Below are 25,010 nucleotides of genomic sequence, written 5' to 3'. Positions count from 1 at the left end.
ACAAATGTGTTTTAAAAAAATGGTGAACATCGGTTTATAGGCAGACTGTTGGTCTGTGCATGACTGACATGTTTGCATAAGTCAGTAGATTCCTTCCATTTTGGCTAAATATGTTAAAAACTGTATTTTCACTAGCTTTTTTTTACAGGATACACAGTCACTCAAAGTGTGATGTCCCTATAATCCAATGGGATTTAAGAGGATTACTGCAGTTTTATTTATGGTACCGGTTTGACAAAATATAATAGTGCTTCTCCACATGAATGAGTTAGAGGCAAACTAAAGGCATGCATAGTTTTCAGCTACACACTCACCATTATCATTTACACCTGAAAAAGCGTTATGAGATTTCATGATGGCGCAAGGAATATTCACTTCAATTTAAACATTGCTACAGCCTGAGGGAGCTTGTCGTGTGGCCTGCTGTTTTGCAGTAAATGCAAATGTACAGTATCGATTCCACCGCTTCAAGTCATGAATTTTGCAGCGCTCTGCGATTAAAGCGCACCAAGACATTTAGATTAAATTAGCAAAGGTTGGGAAATCTATACATTTATCCTTGTCGTTAAGGCGGCATTATGTGGGTTATAAGCCGTGAGTTAACTGTCTGTTTGAACTATGTGGGAGCACATTTAGTGCTGAATCTTGCAAGCTGGAAGGCGCCAAATGTAAGGAAGATATTTTGGGACCACTTTTCCAAAAAAAACACCACAGGCATTTGTTGACTTATAGTTTGTTTCCTGTAATTGCACCTTTTACTACCGGATTTTATATCTATTAAAATGACTTTTTAATGATGTTCTAATTAGGGCTGTCAATTTTTTTTTTCATTGATTATGTTATAATTTTTAGCAAGCTCCTCTGTTATGACGGCAGACAGAAGCGCAGTGGAGCATACAGTCACAAGGTATCTAGAGCTCTTTTATGCCTTCATTCTGTATAATTCCAACACCATATACTGTATGTATCACCAAGTCACACACATGTCTATTCATCTTGCAAACAACACTTCCGCAACTTGAAGGGGATATGCTCATCCCTTGCTTGCAAACTCTTAATTCAGATGTACAATTTGCTTCATTCAAGTATGCTTGAAATTACACTGAAAACATTTACCTTAAATTACATGATGTCTTTGAATGTAACACCTTATTGTTCATAACAACAGGGTTTAAAGCGTGATTCGTATGCATATGTTCTGCTACTATTAAAGAGACTCGTGTTAGACAAATATATATATTTTTTACTTTTAGATTGATTGGCATTAGCATGATGTTGATGTTATGTTGCTGTATGTGATATGGCACCTATTATGTTGGACAAATGCAGTTACAGTACAATGAACATGTAAAACGTGGATAAAGAGCACTTTTCGGAGACAGACACTTAAATACATGTCATTAGTATTAAAGTTGCAAAAACACAAAATGGCATGCTCCTAACAGGGCTTACTAAAAAGCTAAATTCCAGCGTCAAGGATAGATTTTAGTGAACAAATCCAATACATTACAGTGCAAATTTTTAGAGATGGCCTGTGATGTACAAATCAACAAGAAAATACGTGTTTTAAGGCAGCAAACAGTAATGTTATTCCATGGCCAAGTGCAATGTTCACTACAAACTCATACACCCTTTTCACTATCACAAAGTCTCTGCTGTTAGACGCACAAGACAGACATAGCCAGATATTCCCTCCTGGTTGTTGATTATTTTAATCGAATCCTGCCCTCTGGGATTTCACTGAGTCTTATCAGGTGGCAGGCCGGCTGCTCGGAAATCCGTCTTGCTCGCTAAGGTGCACAGTCTCGGGGATGCTGCACCTCTCGCAGGCGACGCACCAAAGCCCCCCGAGCTCTGCTGAGAGCAGCAGATATTCTCGCTGCACTCCTCACAGCCAAATGTATACACTTTACTGGAGAAACACAAATGGTCTAGTAATCCTCCAGAACTACTACTACAGACCACAAGGAAATATTAGCAATTATAGAAATTGTGGGCCAGTTTTTTACTCGTTAATCACACTGATGCTTTATTGTAAGAGACACAGCTGGACTCAGATGATGTGTGTCTTTTAACGAGCATACTTTGATGCCTGCAGACATCATTAAAGACTTGTTTTTACTGTTTGCTGGTGGCAGACAAATCGAATAAACGTTATCTAAAGAGCCGCGTAATTACCAGCGCTAAGTACTAAATGACCCTTTTTGATTTGGGAAATGATCACATGAAAGACGCAGCAAAAGAGAAACCACTTTACATCATTTTGACAACAGATTGTGACCATTAGTGTTGTGAAGGGATTAATACCTTTGTCTTGGTTTTATAATTACTGTGCAAATACACAATGTGCATATGTATGCATACTGATATTTCAGTATGCATATACTGTATCACTATTCTATGCTGGTTGTTTCAGTGCGCTTCCAAATATGGCAGAAAAATGATTGAGTGGATAATCAAGTTGGGCTTTTTTGGAGCTTTTATCAAGACAATGCAAAGACAGCAGTACTGTCACAGCGTTTAGCCAGAGCCGGCAACCTGCTTCATTGAATTCATAAGAAAAGCCTGTTATGAAAGAAGCCTTGCACTCTGCAGGCCAAATCAATTGATTTTTATGGTACCACCGGGATAGATGTGGTATGTGAGTGCGCGGACTGACTACCACACTGATAAATTGCGGAGGCCAAGTGGATTTTCACAACAGCCGACAAGATCACGACTCCAGATTCATCACTTTCCATCCTGCCTCCGAACAGGGAAATTGGTGCACAAAAGAAGGCCAGTGGTGGGAATGAAGAGATAAATCAGAGTGAAACACTTGTCGTAATCATAGAGGCTGTTTAAACTTTTTCAGCCGTTAAACATTTGATACGGTCACATGACGGATGATATGATGTCAGAATCTTGCTCGCATGTGCTGTTAACCACAAACAAGCACCAAGAGAGGCTGTTGACCCGCCATAAAGTTTTCAGGATGTTTTCATCCTGCTTGATGCTTGTTAAAGGAGCATGCCTCCAGCCTGCTTGCAAAAGGTCAAAGATTGCTTTGCCATCCAATCATCAGTGTCATGAAAACGCATATGATGTAATCGATTTCTTTTACAGTGCTGACTTTTTTTTGTGGTGTCAGCAACACAGCTGGTAAGCAATCGTTAAAAGTCTAATGGGGCTTAACTTTGAATCCACAGTAAATTAATCATAAGGTCAGACTTGGTCACAAAGTGGGAGGGTAGTACTTTGCATGATTCATAGCTACCATTTGTCTATGGAATAATGAATGGGAGGAGCCAGATAAATCTTCATACAGAGCTCTTGTTTGACAAGCTTGCTTCCTCAACCACCTAACAGCATCTCAAGCTTTGAACCGTACACCCATGCTGACTTGTAACACCTAAAATGAGTAAAAATTACACCAAAAAATGCTTACATTAATCCAAAAATTGGTCTTTGGAAACATTTTGAGTTTAATTAATTAATGGCTACTGTTTGGTCTGTGGAAGAACAAATAGCTGGAGTCAGATTGTTCGACAAACTTACTAAAACCGTCTGTTGCTTTTAAACATGCTGGCAACTAAAACAATTGACAATGCACCACAAAATTGGTCTTTGGAAGCATTTTGTTACCTGTAAAAAAATCTCAAGGTATGTACTATGTAAGTAATATACAGTATAAGGTCATGACAACAGTTTTTCACCCTATTGAGAATATTATACAAAATCCAAAAGCTTTATCTTATGATCCATAGCAAAGCTTCTTTCTATACAAAGTGGTGGGCATATACACGTGGATTCTTTCTTCATGATATCATTAAACATCTACAAAAGGTAAAGTGTGTGTGCATACGCACAGCCAGTCTTCTGTATGCTCAACAAACGCTCCGTGTCACGTTTGTAAAAAAGGAGCACAAATGTTATTTTCAGCTGTTATCATTAACGGTCTGACAATTTGAACCATTTGCGACAGTTTAATAGAACGTACATACTGGAGTGTCTGTCAGGCATTCTAAAAAGGATGAGTAGGTAATCAATCAACAATTGCTTTATGGAACAAAACAGGTTGCTGTTGGCTGTGGCCACAACCATGTCATAAAGATCAACAAGAACCTAGCAGGCAAATAAAAATAGCCAACTGTCACTCTCCTCGATCACGCCTACACACAACCAAAGCCTAGCAACAGTTGGACTCAACAGAACCATGAACATCACACATAACTTCAAACGTTGCTCCACTATATAACAAGTGGATCAAATTTTTAACATTGGAGTTACTATTTGGATCCAGTCAGGAAGAAGACGCTCTGGTTGTAGAGTATGTACACACACTCACGTCATCATGACGACACTCACTCGCTCAAAAAGCCCAGGTAAACAGGCTATGAAGTGAAACACAATGTAGTTAAATATACGTCTTGGTGAAATTCACATACCAATTAAATGCAATGAAATGTTTTTCTCATTCAAAATACATTATAGGAAAGCCTTTTGAGTGTTAAGTTGCTGTGTGATGAGTTTAGTGTTCTTTGTTAGATGAGAGTGAGTCAGACCTCCTGCAATTTCCAATGGGTTGCTAAGCTTGTTGTTTCATAGCTCATGATTGCCTTCTGTCAAATAAAGAGCTGCCTGGTCCTCATGGAGTTGTGTTCACCACGATATGCTTTTTATTTTATAACAACATAGCGTCTTATACACCAGTGCAGCTTACACATCGTAATTTACGGTATTTTTATCTGGTTGCAATCAGATGAAAAAGTAACTCACAATGTCTCATATTTTAGACACAAAATTTTACATTTTACCAATGAATCACATAAGCCCACCTCATTCACAACTTGCGTACATGGCCACATGTGATAGGCGTCAGGAGTCTGGATCAGCAAATACAAATAAGAGAAAAGCGCGTAACTCCAAAAAAGCACTTCAGCGCAAACAGGAGAATAGGGCCCAAAATGCACAAATAGCATCCAGGTGCAAATGTTCAGCTAACACACATGCCCATATTGACTAGCAGATTGTATGTGTGTGTGTGTGTGTGTGTGTGTGCGTGTGTGCCTTCACAGCAGATTAAACTTGAGCAGCGTTGATTTCGAGCTTAGACTCTGAATGCAATCTTCTCAATGCCAAAAGTCGTTATGCTTAGAAATATTGAAACAGCTCGAGGATTGCTCGGGTTATATTCCCCAGCACGCACACAGTTGGGAACATCGCTGTCCAGATAAGATATAAAGTATAGCCATGTGTTCTCTCCAACTATTTAAATCAATTCGACTGTTGCTTCTTCCCAAGGGAGTCACTTTGTAGTCATGATGCATTTTAATTTAATAAGCGAGGTCATGACCCAATGATTTTGCTTTCACTATTGTTTTTGGTCTGGTTTAAAAATACATATTTACACATGAGTGAAAAGCAACAAGTGTTCCCCTACACACACTTGTTTGTCTTATTAGGGAGGAAAAAATGACGAGTTATTCCCCCTCCCTCAGCACCTGGCTAATAAGCAGCTGCCTCCTCTCCCTCCGCAATGCATATGAAAATGTTCATATTTATCTTTCTCTGCTTCTAAAAGGGGATTATCAGTGATGAACAGTGCAGCTGGAGACAATAAACCGGTGGAAGAACCAATTACCAGTAGGTGACAAGCTGGTGGTTCAGAGCTTTCAACGTGTCATTATCTGCTCATCGACATTTGCAAGAGCCCTGACAGGCCATTTCTGTGGCTAAACCGCCGTGATGAACCAGGAAAAGGGGGGAGCGGGGGGAGGTCCTATTCATACTTATCAACACAAGGATGACACATAAACACTAAAGACTAGCCATGTATTCTGAATTAAAAGCTTAGAAATTGATTATTACTGACAATGAGGGCCTTAACAATACCTAAATATACACTATGCAAATATATAATATGGCATTTTTTTATTATTTATTTGTAAACACATATTTAATCAATCAAATAAAATAATACATGAAATGAATGGAGTATTTTCACCATTTTCAATTGTGCAATGATAATGGTAATGGTTTAATTTTATTTGTACATGCATCAGGTGCATGCATTGTGTTGTTTTTGATTGTGCTAAATTGTCATTTTCCTGCCACTGGGCGACACTCATCTGTTGGCAGTGCTTTTGGTTTTTACACAGAGCCTAAGTCAACTCATCATTGTATTTCCCTAATCTAATCCCATTAGACGGTGTGTTCCTGCCCTGCAGCAATTACAAGAAATGTCAATGAATTAAGTAATAGCTTGGTGCACAGCCAGGCTTGCTGACGCCGCATCTGTCAACACCTCACACACATGTGGGAACGCACGATTGTCGTGACCTCTCTGCAGAACACACAGTTGCACTTTGCCAGTCCCGGACGACTCATTTATCTGGAACACACAAAAGGGACTGCCTCTTTGTTTGTGTTGCAGATAAGATGTCGCAAAGGACAAAATACACTCAGGATTTGTGCAACTGTACCTACCGTCACTAGTAAGGGATGACGGCTATTGAGGCACAATGAAAAGAGAATTAAAGACCTTTTACGCCCAGTTTGTCTCCAAACTTCATCCCCCAATTTAATTCATTCCAAAAATCCCACCTCTCCCCGTCACGCTAATTAAAAGTATACTTAGCAGAGCTCCTTCAGACACTCAAATACATCTCACTAATGCCTAAAAGTGGAAATAAACAGCAAAAGCACATTAAAAACCATTCATCAGCTCCAACTTTCTGCTGCTTTTTTTTCTGTTGAGTGCTTAGCAGCGAGTCAGGTTCACGTTCCTTTCATGTTGCACAAATTAATTAGCGTGCCTGCTTGGCAACAAACACTACAATTGTCTCCTGGCAGTTTTTCTTTCTTCCAGAGGGTTTGCAAGTGTCAGCCAGAAGCAAGAGACACTGCAGGGCTGTAATATTTCAGCACCGTGGAGAGAGGCAGAGGAGTTGGTGCTGAATCCATAGCAACCTAAAAGTGCATCATTGTACCTTGAGGGGCTCAATGGCTTGTAACTGGGGTGATAGCCGTAAAGGTATTGCTTTTATCACCTTTAGACTTTTACAACTATTAATGGTGCCACCGGGATAGATGGGCATGTACTTTTTTGACACCACAAAAGTGACAAATAATCCAGTCCAACAATTAGGCAATTTTGGCTATCTGGCAGCTAAAAAATATGACACTTTGCTCGGTCACATTCACAACTGCCAAGGTTTTTTATTTGTATGTAGGCTTGCCAACTGTCCCTTGGAAAATGGAATTGTACCAGTATTATTATTATTATTATTTAGAAACAAAAGTAGAATTAATGAATGACAAGGAGTTTTACAGGGTTTCCTCCTTACGTTGTGGTTCACCTTTTGCAGACTCGCAAATTCTTGGAAATGTTTTTTTCAGTGATTTTTTCTTTTACAGCATATGAATGCACATTGTGTTCTGTGTCCTTGTGGTGTAGAAGAGTGATCTAATGCTGCTCCGTTGTGTTTGTTATAGTATTTACTACTTCTACCAGTAGAGGGTGCCATATAGTCTTGTGACAGTTGAGGACGTGTGCAGCTGGAATAAGTCACTAATTAGTATGTTAAACCTGCTAAATATAGAGCCACAACAGCCCTGATAGGCTAGGGGGAACTTGCCAATTTTATTTGCCGTTTTGACTGGCTATTGTCAATCAATCTCCTTTGGGCAAAACGTTGTATGGGTTTTCTCCGGGTACTCCGGCTTCCTCCCACATTCCAAAAACATGCTAGGTTAATTGGCCACTCCAAATTGTCCATAGGTATGAATGTGAGTGTGAATGGTTGTTTGTCTATATGTGCCCTGTGATTGGCTGGCGACCAGTCCAGGGTGTACACTGCCTCTCGCCCGAAGACTGGCACCCCCGCGACCCTCGTGAGGAAAAGCAGTAGAAAATGAATGAATGAATGAATGCACTACGATTTGTTTCCCATTTTCTCCAAGATATACATCTAATTAAATTCAGGTTTGAGTCAAAAACAAAAAAAATCTATTTGCATGGTGACCTTGAGGTTGGGGCCTGTATAATAATAATAATAATGATAATAATGATAATAATGATAATAATGATAAATAACTTTCTAGAACAACATATAAAACAATCAAAATGATGAAATGTGCTTATACTCATGATTGGCAGGTCCAGTACCACAGCTCTCAGTTAGCGTCCTGTTAGCATGTGGTCCAAGTTTGTGCAGCCTCCTTGTTATGAAATGAAGTTAGCAGCTCTGCAGTAGTTATGGACTTGGGGGTTTCGGGATGCCAGCAGGATGCCTCCACTTGAGCAGAGAAGCTGTCACTCCTCATGCAAGTCGGGCAAAGTGAAACAGAGGGGGGTATTGAAGAAAACAGCAAGCTGTGCAAAATGACGATACTTTCGGACTCATTATTTCCTAGTTAAGCTTTGAGGGAGGTACACCCTCCCCCATGTTGAGCTTTCTACAACCTATTTTGAAAGCACTGTCAAGTATGTTTGACAATGTTTTTTACAATTGCTTTAATAAATGTATTGTTTTGGAATAATCTACTCGTCTGATGACATGCAATTTCTTGCCCAGTGGGACCATCAAACTGTAAAAGCTTCTTTTCAATCTATTTTATGGGGTGGTCGACAAACACAGAACAACATTCAAACACTCCAAACCTGCAGCGTTTATGTTATTGCAGCATTTTTAATTTGCAGCTTCTGTATTTGGAGTGTTTGGATGTGTGCCCTTGTCGGCCATCGTAATTTCCCAACCACGTTTCCTCTCCGGTCATCTTCAGACGGAGCTCACAGAGCGGCGGCTCATGCCATCTTGTTCTCCTTGAGTGTCCCACTGTGTTCCTCATCTTCTTCTTTGTTACTGACAGCTCTGAGGGGGAGGAAACAAAGATGTGGTTCAGTGGTTGTGATCTTGGATAGAAGATTAGGCGGTGTGTGTGTGTGTGTGTGTGTTTTTTTTTGGAGCCTCTCAACCATCAACCATGACTACAACATGACAATAGTGGTAGGGGGCTTTACAGCCAGCAGCACAAACGTGCCATCTGTGACAAGGTGGCGTTGTGTTTTCTACCTAAAACCACAAATGCACCAAGACGTATTAAACATTAGTCCCCTGAGGTGCTGATGTGACATGCAGGATGGAAACTCTGTGATCCAAAGCAAATGAAGCCTTTGGTGATAGGTGATTATTTCAGAAAGTGGGACTTTAAGAAAGGAAAAAGTAACAAATTTGTCCAGTTTATGCCACATAAAATATACCATGTTTGACACATGATGTGGTATAGTACTTATTGACATTATATGAGTTGACCTTGTCTTTATATCTTATATGATTTTAACCCCAGAACATGATGAATGTTACCAGTAGTTTGCACTACGAATGAGAGAGTACACCTGTATCTGTATCAGTTCAGCAATCTAAATGAATTGTATTGTATCCATATTCAGAGTGGGCGAGGTATAAACCGGAAGAGAGTGTGGTTTAACCAAAAATGGGCAGGGCCTGTACAACCTGTACATTATTTTAAGACTGAAATTTACATGGATTGATCTGAAGTTGTTATAGTGTGTATGTGTGTAATTGATCCTTGAGACTTTATTGTTGAATTATTTTTTAATGATCCGTGTGAAGTTGGTGATTCATGCAAACATGGCAAATAATCTGTCAGTTTTGTTGACTGTATTTTTCTCAAAAGCACCGTGTTCAGTTCTACAAGCAGTTTTCCAGCTGACTTTTTTAAAGCATGCAGAAGCAAGTTTAAGTTTAAGATTGCAAGGTGCATTGAGGGGGTGTAATATTTTTACATGCTTATGTCAGCCATACATGCAGAATGCTTGATGCTCTTGTGCTGCAGAATGCTCTTTTTTATGATGACTTCATAGAATAAGTCGTAGTATCAGACTCATCCCTAGTTTTTATTTCCCCAACAATGTTGGAAGGTTTCTGTTGGCTTTTTCTTCATCCCTTCTTACAATCTTTGCATAAAGTGAATACATTTTTTGGCATACTGCACAGTATATTCAGATTTAATATAATAAGCTAAGGTGGAATTTTATTTTTATTATAAAAAATAGCGAAACTACTTGATTATGCCCTATTTCAATTCATCGCACTGCCATTGATCACGTCTCTGCACGAGCCCCGCTTTATTCACCGCATCAGCCCGCCAAATGTAGAAAAATGTGGTGAAGGTGTGGCTATGGTGGGTGGTGGTGGGGGAGGCAATGGCATGATGTTTTCGCTTTTCAAAGTGAGAGCAAGGAGAAGAAGACGAGGGGTGCAGGCAGCAGGCACACACTCGTGATCACTCGCTGCGCTTTCATCTCTCAGCCTTTATTTCTGCTTTGATTTTAGATTTTGGAACACCTCACGACAACCTGAGATTCCAGATCCCTGCTGCAGAATATATTTGGTAGTCTTGTAGGAAAAACTCATATTTGTAAAGACAGTAGAGAGTGTATATACAGTATACCCCACGATGATCTGAAAGTCTATCATTGTCAGATAACAGGAGGACCCTCACTCAAAATGTGATTTCCAGCTTGCCAACTTTCCCTCGGGGTTAGCCTTAAAAATACAATAAAGTGGAGAATTAAATTACTTATGCCACTCACATAAATATACATTCACATCAGTGGCAGTTTGAGGTACAGGAAAAAAATATATTTACATTTTCTCTATTGATTTCTTTCAAAAGTGTCTTGGCCGCAAATCAGCTTCCAGCTCTCCTCCTTTCTCACCTCTTACAGGCAGAAATAAATCCAATGTTTGTTTGTTTTTTTCATTTTAGATGCAGCAGCGTCATTCAATTATAGTAAAGACATTGCAGTTGTTTTGAAGAGAAGTCAGTCATCTGCAATTCCCCCTGCAGCTTCAATAATACAAAAACAAGTAGGAAGGTCACGAGACGAGATGTTTAGTCACGATATTGGGGTCACAAGAACAACACGAGACGATATTTTCACATTACTTTTAAGAAAATTACAATGGGTAATTATAGGACTGTATAGGCAGACTTGTTTTATGTAACAAAACAATGCAAACACCTTTTTGAAATGTATCACATATTTTGGGTTGCATGTGTATGTGTAGGCATTCAAGTGCCCCTGAATGCAGCAGCAACTTGTGTCCCAGGAGTTATGTCATGCACCTGAATGCAAAATTTTTGAAAAAGCTGGAGCAGCCTCCCCAACCCCAACGGAAGGGTGGGCGAGCAGACAAGCAGCAAGACAACCTGTCACACTGAGCCAGCCGACACCCACAAGTAACAAAGCCATTTCAAAAAATTTGGGACTCCATCAAACCACAGTGAGAGACATTATCCACATGGAGTTGCCGGCCAAACAAAATGATTCCAAGAGCTCAGCGACAACTCATCAAGGTCACCAAAGGCCCCACAACAATATCAAAAGAACTGCAGGCCTCACTTGCCTCAGTTAAGGTGGGCAAGAACAGTTCCAAGACTGGAAAAAATTGAACTTTTTGGATTATGTGTGCTCCATTTCATCTGACATGAAGGTTTCAGAAGCACAACATCATACCAACATTAAAATATGGTGGTATGGGTTATGAGTATATGGGGCTGTTTTGGACCTGGAAAACTTGCTGTGATTAATGGATGAATGTTTGTGACCTCAAGCTAAGCCAACTTGGGCTTTGCAGCAGGACAATGATCCAAGACACACCAGCAAGTTGACCTCTGAATGGCTGAAGAAAAGCAAAATGGAGACTTTTGGAGAGGCCTAGTCAAAGTCCTGACCTGAAACCTATTGAGATGCTGTGGCATGACATTAAAAAAGTGCTTCATGCCCCTAGGTGGCAATTGTATTCTTTTCTATTCTATGTGGGGGACCCGGACTTTGTCCCACGACCTGTACATTTCCACCACAAATGCAAGGAAGTGCATATAGCCTGGTGCGGAGATTCTTGAGGAGAATGATGATGGGCTGCCAGCACCACAAAAAGTCCTGGGTGATCCAAGGTTGCCAGCGGCCAGAGAGCAGCCATATCTTATTCCCGAATATGTTCATCTTCATCTGTTGACAGTCTAAGCACCGTTGCTGATATCCCAAACAACACCTGTCCGAGGACACCCCAACCACACTTCAAATGATGCTGCAGTAAGAAAGGGAATATCAAATGTGGTCTGCAGGTCCTACAAGGTCCACCTCTGCATCAGTGTAGAACATTACGGATTAATTTGTCACCAATAAATATGTTACCAGTCAACATTAAAAAAATATCACAAACGATCAGTTCAGGATGTATCCGCCTCTCGCCTGAAGACAGCTTTGATAGGCTCCAGCATAGACAAGACCTAGGCATAGAAAATGGATTGATGGATATATGTAATCATAACCACTATCTGAAATCATTGTGTGTGTATGCATGTAAATTCACAAGTTATGATTTATAATTACTAGAAAAGTAATATTTTAAAAATCGACAGCGATATAGGAAGCCAGAATGCACATCTTCAATTAAAGTGAGTGAGCTGCAAGAGCATCGTACGATGCCCACACATGTCTGTAACTTCTCAAACATACGACAGTCTTATTAAGACAGCCAATTTTTGACAAATGGTGAGCAGCACACAGGTAGGTATCAGGAATCTCCATAAGTACGACACACCTGCAACCCCTCTATGTCGACTACGTACCCCGAGTACATCCTCTACATGCTGGCCACAGGCAAAAAGTTTTCCAAAAATTTGCAGAACCTGTGTGTGGTAACACGTACGTCGGGATATCCAAGTACACTTTCTATCTTCTTGAGAAGATCGAGGTGGTGGATTATACGTTGGATTAATGGAAGTAAATTCAAAAAACACATTCAATGTTTTTTTTTTAAACAACTCGGGGGAACATAAGATGAAGAAGGGCCAGCAGTTTCACTCCAGGACAAAGCAGTCTTGAAGGGATTGATCTAATGCTGCAATAACTGCTGGCACTGCAAATGTATGACAGCTTATATCCGCACTTCATCACTCTTCATGGTCAATGAAATTGCATCGGACCAGCAGCATCCTCCTAAGGACACACAGTGGTGTAATTGGCTGATTGGTTGGCACCATCGAATAGAACTGCAAATGTTTCTATTGCTTCATATCAGCCGGTGGGATAGAGCTGACACAGCCACAAGATAATAACACGCCTTGTTGGATAAATGCTCCACTACACGTCAGCACAGAAGGCTGCACTGATAAATGCAAAAAAACATGACCACACTTTGTTGGAAATCTTACGATTCCATGCAACTTCCCTGTCGTCTGTGTCGTAGTAGTGAAAATAGCCAAAAATGCAATCTGTCATTCAGTCAGCACAGGCTTGTTCCACATGTCACACAACATGGTGCGCTACATGCACCAGAGTGGAGATAAGCGATGGAACAAATGCTGCAAGCTGATGCACACGCGCCACCACTCTTCGCTCTGGGGCCTGGCTCGAGTTCACACCACTTTTTCATTCCGACTGTGTTTGGGGCGAGAATATCGTGTTCAAAAGTTGGGCTGAGCGAGATATTTTGGCACTTTTTCTCGCAAATGCGACTAACTTGTAGAATAACAATCTTTGTGCCATTCATTTGTGATGAAAGTGGGCCTTTTTCAAAGTGGAATTCTTTACATGGCACAGCAGTTGGTTTGTGAAATGCCTTCTGCTTGTATCTGAAGGTGTCATCCAGGGAGTGATGCTATGGGAGTGATTTGCAAATAATAGGGATCGCTGGATATGCTCCTCAAAAACACTGCACCTGAAAATACAGAAAACTGACAAATAAAATGCTTGTCAATGGAGAAAACACTTGTATGATGATTTAACCTGTAATTTGAAATAATAGTAATAATAATCATAGTCGTAGTCATGCTTTTTTTCTTGAGGAAATAGTGATTTGAGGGGAGCAAGGAAGGAAGGAGGCTGAACCATGGAGTTATGCAGTAATGCAGTAATTTGACACCAAATTATTAGTATTACTATTATGAGCTGAACTCTGCAGCGGATGAGCAGCTTTCAGTGCCTCTGGGTCCACATCACCGAGGACTTTAGATTGACACTCAACACCACACACTTTCCAACAACGGTTGTACCTTCTGGGGTGGCTGAGGAAGTTTGGCATGTCAACCAAGACATCTGCATCATGGAGATCATCTTGACCAGTTGATTGACTATTTTTGTTTATTTTATGTCATTGTATTTATTGATTCATTCATTCATTCATTTTCTATCGCTTATCCTCACAAGGGTCGCGGGGGTGCTGGAGCTTATCCCAGCTGTCCTCGGGCGAAAGGCGGGGTACACCCTGGACTGGTCGCCAGCCAGTCACAGGGCACATATAGACAAACAACCATTCACGCTCACATTTATACCTATGGACAATTTGGAGTTGCCAATTGTACAAATGTATTACATCCTGTTAGCATTTCTTATCAAACAATATTGATATATAAGAAATGAAAATGATCACGTAAAAGACAATGCAGCTGAACGCAACTCTTCCTGAAATAATAGTTTATGAAACAGAAGACAACACATAGAGTAAAGTCAGCTGACTGATATCATACTATCAAAGTGACCCAAACTACGTTGGCGATCTACCAATAGTTCGTGATCAATCACCCCTGCAGTAGATGATCACCCTGGTAGTGAAGCACCAACTCCATCCAAACATCCATTTTCTATATACAGCTTATCCTCACGATGGTCGCGGTGTCCTAGCTGTGTGGCCTGCGCACTAACCACTCTCCACCGTGCAGCCTGAAGCACCGACTCGCCTGTCTTAAAAAAATGGCACCAACATGATATATACATCCCCCAACCCCCACACAGCTAGGAGACCCGAGTTCAATTCCACCCTCGGCCATATGTGGAGTTTGCTCCGGGGACTCCGGTTTCTTCCCACATTCCAAAAACATACCAAATTGCCCATATTTATGAATGTGAGTGTGAATGGTTGTTTGTCTATATGTGCCCTGTGATTGGCTGGCGACCAGTCCAGGTTGTACCCCACCTTTCACCTGAAGAGAGCTGGGATAGGCTCCAGCACGCACGCAACCCTCATGAGGATAAGCGGTATAGAAAATGAATGAATGAATAATATGAATGATGAGCACTGTACTTCAAACATAAAGATAAGTATATTTAGTTCCACCAGAGTTGTTAGGAATATGTTCCTTTCACAACCCATGTACAATAGCATCACATGGACAAACTGCACTGCCACTGAAGATGCTGATTTAAAAAATGTTAAATGATTTTGCAGAGCACTTTAACTTAAGTTGAACTTCAGCTGTATTTTTATAGTAGGCAGCAAGGGCGAGCGCCTCAAATGCTAGCTGGCGCTTCAAAAAAAAAATCAGGCAAGGAGGATGACCGTGATGCATCTCTAGGTCAGATCAGAGATAGCTTTAATCGCCAGTTGGCATTTGACAGGTGGCGACATCAAACCAGCGGCTCGTCTGTGCTTGCGGTTTGTCAGATGACCACATCGCCCACCTCTGTGTGGCTCAGCAAGGCGCTATGTCTTAATCCTCCAAACGCACCCTCCAAACTCCACCCCCACTCCCCCCGCTGTCCTTCCCGCTGATAATGTTTTTCTTCCTCACCCCTTCACAGCTTTTATGCCTTCTCTTCTCCCCTCCTCTGATCTCTACTTCATCCTTCAAGCGCTGCACTCGTTTCCATTCTGCTCCCTCTTCACCGTCCTTAAGGGTCGTTTACTTCCTTTAGGTCTGCACTGTCAGGGCCCGGTCACTAGGGGCTGCCATAGAGAACATTTATATCTTCTGTTTCATAGTGGTGCCTGGGATCGAGGGATAAAAGAGGATTCACATACATTTCCAAATAGTGATTTTTTTTTTGCGTCCCACACAGCTCATGAATTGCTGATGCACTGCAGGATAAACACATCCTGTCTCGCACCCTCCTGGTTAAAATGCTGATCCAGGCCACCCTTTGCCATGAGGGGACAGGCAAAGCTGAGAGAGCCTCAGGAGCGAGCACCATGCTGAATAAAACAGCACACAGCATGCACCGTCAACTGCTTTTTCTCGACCCCGGCTGCACAAACACCTCCTCTCCAGCATTCTCACAACCCAGCAAATGAAGTGTCCCCTGCTCTCTCGCCTCTGATCCTGAGAAGCTGAGACAGCCAAAGCCCTCCTTGCTCATGGGGGTAAGCCCCCCTGCTGGAGATGCAAGATTCTCCCGAGCTGCGAAGTAGGCTTACGTCCTGGGATCTCATCTATAAAACTATGCATGGAATTCTGACCTCGGCAGAAAACTCTAATCTATTTTCGTACAAAAATGTTCTGATGTTCATGCAATTTGTATTTTCTAAATCTCACCTTGAGTAGAAGTTTGCGTACGTAAACCCACCTAATGTCACATCCTCTCCATATTCTGAGAGAAGTCAATGCAATGCAACTCGTGAATGTGGCATCCATATTTAACCACCCTTAATTGCATTGTTCTGTCATTCGGAATCATGGCTGGGGAAAAGATGACAAAGATGAAGTTCACAGAAATGAACGTGGACATACTGGTTGGAGAGTTGGAGGCCCGTAAAAGTATATTATTTGGCAATAATGGCATCATGAATACAAGAAAGGTGATTGAGTGGCCTTATCAAATACATAATAATAATATTCAAGCGCTGTACTGTCTTTGTCAGGATAATACTACACTCAACGCCTTGTTTTATATTTTATAGACGAGACCTCTGGTGTGTTTGGGACCGGACCTGATTTCCGTTGAAGCCTGTGCATCCTCCTCAAGGCCCCCCTCTAAAGAGTGCATCATCAATCCAGAGCAGTGAGGCAATCATGTCTCCCTAAGACAGATTGCACTGTTAAGGTGCTCCATAATTTATTGTAATATCCATCTCATTCTTCATCCCTCTCTTTTTTCTCACGGCTAAGAGTTCCTAAAAACGCATTAAATTATGATGATGTGTCACCAAACTAATTCTTTCCCAAGAGTAGGAATCACATGACGGATCCTGCCCCAGTGGCCTGACATTTGACATTTTATGCACACCACAGGGTGATGGATTATAATTAGCCACAAGTGCCTTAAATTATTGACCCCCAGTGCTGTTTTTGGTCCCTGTCTCTGTGTTTACAGCCAGCCAGGCATTGAAGGGGGCACAGAGTGAGGATGTGCTGGTTCACCTTGCTGTCAAAGTGGCCCATTAGTTACTCATAAGGACTCGTGTTGAACACGTACGGAATGAGCAGTGTGAAAATCAGTGAAATGGCTTGTTGGTGGTACTTAGAATAATGTGCCTTAAAACATTCATGGCATGGATGGAATTTGAAGGGAGTCATTTTTTAATACACCTCTTTTATTATTTAGGCATTTTCCAATGAATATTTTAAATTCTAATCTTATTAGCAGGATAGGCTTTCTTTGCCACACAACAGATTTACTTCAAGAAAGCCCATTAGTTTGGTAAAAGTAAAAACATACATCCCATTAATTTCATTTGTAAATGGGTTTTAAATGACAGCTGACTCAGAGACTAATGCATAAACCTTGTTGTGGGCCAAGCCCTTGAATTTAACTGCGGTTTCAGATAAAGGTCCATGCTTTTATAGTACGCTTCTAACGCCTCTAAGTTACCTAACATATCAAGTAAAGCCATTTACCAAGTACTAGTAATATTTCACATTTAGCCCAACACGATTAAAAAATGACAGAACAATTTGATAGTGTATCACATCATATTCCCAAGCATGCTGAAAGGCACTGAAAAAAGAGATCATGTCAAAAGACATCAAGAAGAGAATTATGTTAAATGTATGGCTGCACGGCCAGGCCACACAGCTAGGAGACCAGGGTTGGATTCCCTGCTCAGGCATCTCTGTGTGCATGTTCTCTCCGTGCGACTCCAAATTGTCCATAGGTATGAATGTGAGCGTAAATGGTTGTTTGTCTACATGTGCTCTGTGATACTCTGCGACCAGTCCAGAGTGTAGCCCACCTCTCGCCCAAAGAAAGCTGGGATAGGCTACAGCATACCCGCAACCCTTGTGAGAAAATTGATGGATAGAGATCTATATCAACTATATCTGTAAAAAACAGATGTCTTTCGGTCCAATCAATAAACAGAAATAAACAAATAATGCAAAGTCCCTCAAATGTGACAAAAATGTGTCCAAGCAAAGATAATAATAGTAAGCCTGCAAAATTTTGTTCTTTTTTACTGTAAACACTGACTCTTAACAAGCAACAACGATGTTGTAACGATGTAGATTGTTGCTAACAACAATCACATGACCCAGAAATAGACATGACTCAAGTTCTGGTCGGTTTTCGATGTAGACGATACAGCTAACGAACACAGTACATTGTGGTTGGAAGCATACAAGCATACAAACATGAACACAATCCACCCTTCCGCATAGCTGTTATTAATATATTAATAGCTATCATATAATAACAGTTATCATATAATAATCGGCTTCACTGGTAGTATTACATTTGGTGGTTTGATGGGATTCTTGATAGCCTGAGTATAATACTGCTGCAGTATAATACCATTAATGTAAATGTAAACAATGTGCTAATAGGCTATGTAATTAGTTAGTATATCTACATAGTTCTTACCTGAGGTGGATATTTTTTGCCACTGTAGCTTAGCTCTGAGTTTAAGTAATCTGCGTGTGTAAATAATGTGGAACAAATACGCAGGCGGCAGCACACACTGATAAAATAACGCAGATCGATTGTGAGGACTGACTCTTTCATGGAAAACTGTTTTGTGACGCAAATGTCAAGCTCTGTTGGCGTGACTGGGTCCCAGGATGATAGAAAAAAGGAACATTCCAAGCAGTTTAAGATCACGTAATGAAAAACATAGATGAGGCAAAAACTAGGGATGACTCTGGAACCAAAAAAACAAGAACTGCACTCAACAAACAATGGACTAAAGGAACTACCACATGCTGGTCGGGCTGGACGGGCTGCAGGATGGCCAGATATGTAGGTAAGTGGTAGCAAACTGCGTAGCACATGATCTGAAGGCGCAACCATAGAGAATAATCCAGTGCCGGCTGCTTGCAGGTGAGGTGCATAAGACGGGTACTAATCAAAAACAATTGCTGATGCCCAGCAACTCCGCCCAGTGTCAGCATGCTGAGGTGTCAGCATCTGAATAGGCAAAGCAGAGAAGGAATGAGGAACACTGCTAAACATAAATGGTGAGCTCATGGAATACAAAAAGAGACTGACCTGTATCACAGAAGATCATGACAGGATTTTTCTGCCTTGGCGGAGGTCTGCACTCTGCCGAGTGACAATGACAAAAGATGCAGCACATGCTGATGTCCTCTTGAAGGGTGGCGTCACCTACGTTTGCGTACATGGGTGGGTCAGATCCGCAGGGAGTTGTCACCAACTCTCTGCGTCTCTAATGAAGTGCAGTGGTTTTGACTGGCAGATGGGTAACGGGCCGCGGGGGTGTGGGAGTGGGAGTGTGACTGATTGGATGCACGTTTAATGATGCGACACAAAAACACTCACAAAAGGCCAGCCTCACACTTTTCCATACATGTCTGTTAGCAACTATGTCGACAAGGCCTGAACTTGCTGACATTGAAAGGCCACCACTCATATTCTTCATTGCCCGTGAGACTCTGCAGAAATAATGCAGGAAACGCGTTTATTTCACTTCGTTTTTTCATTCCTTTCCTTAATGACGACCATAGGATGCTCAGATGTTGCTGCCGCTCCAGCTGTCAGTGTCGCGACTTTGAAGTCATATTTCACCATCCTCATTTCTCCACTTTTTGTATTCATTTATTTATCTTGCGTCCATGACAGCATTATGGCAATATGCCCCCCTTCCACACACACACACACACTCCCGTTCCTCAAAAGGAGATGACTCAAATGGCGATGATAAAAGACCGAAATCTTACATGTGCCAACGTTCCTAGCGATGGCTGCCTAGTGTTTTTTTTTGTTTGGTTGTTTTTTTTTTCCTCCTTTCAATTATTTTAAACTAGCGACATCTCTCCAAAGAGGTGACAACGCTGACAAAGCTCGCCGAGCGTCTATCAGCTGGGAAATAATTTGATGTCACTCACTTTTTATTTGTTGCATATCGAGGCCAGTGGCGGCGGGAATCGATTCATGCTGACACAATGAGAGGAAATGAGAAAAGGTTGTGATTTACGACAGCGGCGGAGGCAAGTCCTTCATGCCATCCCCCAAATTTTAATTGGGCCCATTTTCCTAGCGATATATCCCTTTATACAAGCTAAGGGATAGCATCTTCACCTTTGATTTGAAGTAGTCTATCTGTATTGACTGAGTATAGGATGACCTTGAACATGAGACAAGTTCATGACAAGTTTTGGATATTTTTTAAAGACAAAATGAAGCACAACACGTTGCAATAAAGAACTTGCAGACTCATGTCATGGTAGTCGGGCAGTCCCAGGGCCTGCACTTTAATTTTTGTTGACCGGTTTCACATTGTAGAAATAAAATTAAACACAAAAACCCTGGCAACCCCTGTAAAGAGAAAAGGATGCAATGTTGATTAAGGCGACTCCAAATTGTCCATAGGTATGAATATGAGTGTGAATGATTGTTTGTCTATATGTGCACTGTGATTGGCTGGCAACCGGGATGTACCCCACCTATCGCCCGAAGACAGCTGGGATACGCTCCAGCATGCCCGCAACCCTCGTGAGGAAGAGCTGTATAAAAATGGATGGATGAATGGATGAAAAACTGCAAGAATTTACATTTTGCAATGTTGGATCTTATGGAGCCTCAAAATGCAAAGGGATAAAAAAAGTGGATTCAGTATTTTCTGTCAGGTATTCACACTGTGAAAGCAAAAAAGCTTTCTCTCTCAATGCGGTTGGATTGCTGAGCTGCAGAAGCAAGTAATTTTTTAAACTTGAAAAAAAAAATCCTGAGGGTTATCAGATGGCATTGGTTTTAAGGTTTAAAAAAAACCTCTAAAAAGACCTTGTCTTCCACACCACAAAATTGCCCATTTGAAATTTGCACAGGAGCACCAAATGTGGGACATTGAAAGGTGGAAGAAAGCTTAATTCTCTGATGAGAGACAAAAATAGTCTTGAAAATGGACATCAGTTCCAGACAGGCATCCTCACCTCCTGGAGTTCATTCCCACTAGCCTCCTGGAAACACCGGCATCAGGCATACCCAAAGGTGGTGATTAATAGGAATGATGCAGCTACCTATTACTGAGTCCTTTTTTTGTTGTAATTTCAATTTTTTGGGGGGAGGGGGTGAAATTTTAGGTCTTAGATTTCTATTTCACTTCAATGATTGTTTGCTTACCCATATTTGTTGTTTCACTCCTGCTTCTTCCTTTCATTTTGAAGCTCCATTTCAATACTCCTTAAGATATAAAAGTGCAAAATGTAGATTCTTGCAATTTTTCAACTGGTGTTTAAAATTTGAATCAGGAGTGTATTTGGACAATAACCATTCTAATTTGATTTGTGTTGGCTTATTGTTGGTATGTATTCTATATGGCAGATGATAAGAAGTGATGAGAAACACCTGAAAAAACAGTCAGGCAGTGAGAGGGCCCAGAGGAGGGCCTTCTTCTTCTTCTTCCCTCCCACGCACTTTGTTTTCCGTTCCTTGGGCTGTCATCTTCCATCACGCCGGAGAGGAAAGCATCACCTCGGGTGTCACAAATCTAGGAAATAAAACGCTGAGGTGCTCTAAACATTTTTGCCCTGGCGTAAACGCACAGCTTTATGCAAGAGGCAGACGGTGCAGAGCCAGAGGGCAAACATGCAAACCTTGATGAACTTGTGTAGCGCCGGTTTCCACGCTTTTTGTCTGTCTTGTCTTGCGTAGAAACCTGTGAAAGATTTGCTATGCTACGGATTCTAATTAGCGGCACATTTACTTTTTCCAATGCCAACGTGATGTGAAGAGAATTCTAACCCATCAGAAGCGTTTTGCAAATATCAGTTCCTTTGGAATGTTGGTGTCATAATGAGAGAATAGTCCCGGCCTGCTTGCGCCCACAGGATGGCCTAATACCTGCCTCCATTAATTAGGACTTAATGAGATAGCAAATTGCCCCAGGTGCTCTTTGATTGACAGCTAATCCTCGGACAGAGGGAAAAGCCCCCTTAAATGTATATAAGCCTTGAAGTATGACTCTAATTGACAATTTTACAGCCCTTCCAAAAGCACAATTGCTTTCCCTGGAACTTTTTTGAGCCATTAGAAGTCAATTTAATTTATATTTTCATTTCTTTACTTGATGATGCTTGAATGCAATTTGCTCCTGGACTCCCCTACAGTTGAAAAGTGCTAAATAGATTTAAAGATGATATCTTTTATGATGGTTTGTCAGCACCAGAGAAGCTAAAAGCAATTAAAAACAAAGAGGTTGTTCTCTCTTTGTGAGTTTCTGTTTTTTCTTGCAGAAGCTTTGTCATCTCATGTATTTTTACTTTGTGCGCTCTTGATGTTGAAACAAACAATCTCCCCTCATTTGAATGGGTAAATAGAAACAACAATTAACAAGTTGTGAAGACCAGGTTATGTTTAGTCAATGATTCTCTTTATTTTTTAATCATGTTGCAATTATTAATAGTGAAGTTTGACTTGGGAAAACTTCACATTAAATCAGCTTTGTCGGGCAGAATAAAAGATTGTTGACATTGTTAATTTAGCATAAACTAATGTTCCAATTGTTGGAATGTTCCTAAATTAAGCAGTGTTAATTAATTGCAGTGAGTGGAGAGCCATTGGAGAGTAAACAAAAGCCTTGTGCTGATGGCCATTGATGAGAAAAGTTTGATTTTTTTTTTTCTATTTGAGGTAAAACTTCTCTCATTCCATCACGGATGAGAGGCATCGACCTCAAGGTCAACAACGGAACGAGGCTGAATTACATCTAGACAGTTGTTATTGTTCCCGTTGTTTGCTTAATGACTTAATGCTTGTGAGTTGAAGACATAATCAATGGATGTTTACCTTGCCGCATTCTTTGTATTGAGCCTGCAGTCTAACCACACATTACTGCAAGGATTGTGAAAAGCACTTAAGATATTAGTGTTTGGATGTGGTGTTTGTTTAAGACAGCTGTACTATCAAAAGAGCCATTTTACCCCCGTGCTCACTGGAGCCGTGGGTTGCTGAACCCTGGTTTAGGACAACTGTGTATATCAATATACTGCATCGTCAACACCACAAAATTCCTTTTCCTTAAGAGGACGGTTTTCTCCGGGTAATCCGGTTTCCTCCTCAATTCCCAAAACATGCACTCTCATGGATGTGACTCTAAATATGAATGTGAGTGTATATGAATGGTTATATGTGCCCAGCAATTGGCTGGCGACCAGTCCAGGGTGTACCCCACGTCGCCACCATACCCACGGCATTAGGATAAGCGGCATAGAAAATAGATGGATGGATGGATGTTTGACTGTGGAAAAGCATACCAAAGTGGCAATAAGTCAATGTACATTCTTTCTACTAATTTTCTCTCGTAATATGCTACGAATATTTTCAGTTTGCTGTACATTCATGGCTTTGTTTGTTTGATCCTGGTTTCCAGTAAGTGTTCTCTATGTGAATTACTAGCTAAACATTGATCGCTGTACCTCCTCTTCTATCTTGCAGTTGATTGGTTAATTTCAGTAAGTAATTTTTTTTTTTTTTACTAGATCTATTATTCCAGTTAGTCGAAACTTGGTTACAGGAGGTGCCGTGTTGTTTTCATCCCGATCAACGAGCTCTTCACCATTCCAAGGGTACTGGAATGGTCTACATGTGCTTTGTGGACTTGGAAAAAGCATTAGACCGTGTCCCTTGCGGGGTGCTCCGGAAGAACCCAATTGGTGGCACGCTAGTACGTGCCATTCGGCCCGTAGTAGCCTGGTTCGCATTGCCAGCAGTCAGCTGCTCCTGTTTCCGGTGAACTAAGGCTGCTCTTTGTCACCAATTCTGTTGATAATCTTCATGGACTGAATTTCTAGGCACAGTCAAGGCATTGAGAGAGTCCAATTTGGGGGACCTGATGGCCTCATCAAGCTGTGACCTTCAGGGTTTACAAGGGCGGTTTGCAGCTGAGTGTGATGCTTCTGGGATGAGACTCAGCACCTCCAAATCTGAGCCTGTGGTTTTCAGTTGAATGCTGGATTGCACCTTCTAAGGTTGGGAATGAGGTCCTGTCAAGAATAAATACAATTTGATTATATATGCATATGTTTTGATGAATAATGGGTCAAATTCAACCACGAAACAGTGATCATTTATTAATAAATCCTTTTTTGAAAAACTGTGACAGAGTGAGGGTCCAATGTTGGAACCAAGATGTATAGCAAGGGGTGACTGATGTGTGTTGAAATATTATCTCCTTCCTCCATATCTCTTTGCAGCATGTCGCAATATATCTCAAGTCTCGTTGCACAGTATTAAAACATGCACAAAGTGACTTTATGGTCATTGTATAGAATGTAACATGGGTTTACCCTGGATATGACACCCATTCTGTTTTTCTTGATCGTTAGCCACAGGAGGAAAGACTTGTGTGTGTGTATGAAAGCTTTATTGTCATTGTAGGCAAGCCATACGACCAAACACACACAACACTTCTGTTGCTACAATGCCATATAAACACAAAATAATCCAAATAAAAATATGCAGAATAATAATGTCAACAAACTGCTGTAATAAAATATTTTTTATTACAGTCCATTCAGTTTATGTATTTGACCCAAGTCACAAAAAAATATGCAAACAATGATTAGTTTTGATTTCAGTTATATGTCGATGTCAGTCAGACAGTTCGAGTGGTGTCAAGAAAAGCGTCAAACACTGTATGGGAGAGAGACTTCCAGAGGTAGCTCTGGCAAAGAGATGTCAAATTGCCATCAAATAATTAATGCTCATGACTCTTAACACAAAAGATGAAATATTGTGACACACGTCAGCCGAGTAAGTCATCAAGGAAGTGTGAAAGTTTGCAGGCAGAGCCGGAGGGAGGGCGACAGGGGGTTGGTGTTGAGCCGGG

General features: G+C 41.1%; 1 long non-coding RNA gene across 1 annotated transcript; it reads right to left on the bottom strand.

Moving 5' to 3' along the window:
* Positions 1–20,414: 20,414 nt before the first annotated feature.
* On the bottom strand, positions 20,415–21,988 carry LOC131126487 (uncharacterized). The gene is made up of 3 exons (XR_009129166.1): positions 21,778–21,988; positions 21,530–21,671; positions 20,415–20,500 (listed from the first exon to the last, which is right to left on the bottom strand). It is a non-coding gene; the product is annotated as an uncharacterized LOC131126487 (long non-coding RNA).
* Positions 21,989–25,010: the final 3,022 nt, after the last annotated feature.

This window comes from Doryrhamphus excisus, chromosome 3 (genome assembly GCF_030265055.1).
Source record: "Doryrhamphus excisus isolate RoL2022-K1 chromosome 3, RoL_Dexc_1.0, whole genome shotgun sequence".
Taxonomy (NCBI): domain Eukaryota; kingdom Metazoa; phylum Chordata; class Actinopteri; order Syngnathiformes; family Syngnathidae; genus Doryrhamphus; species Doryrhamphus excisus.
This window is presented reverse-complemented; position numbering and strand designations above follow the sequence as displayed.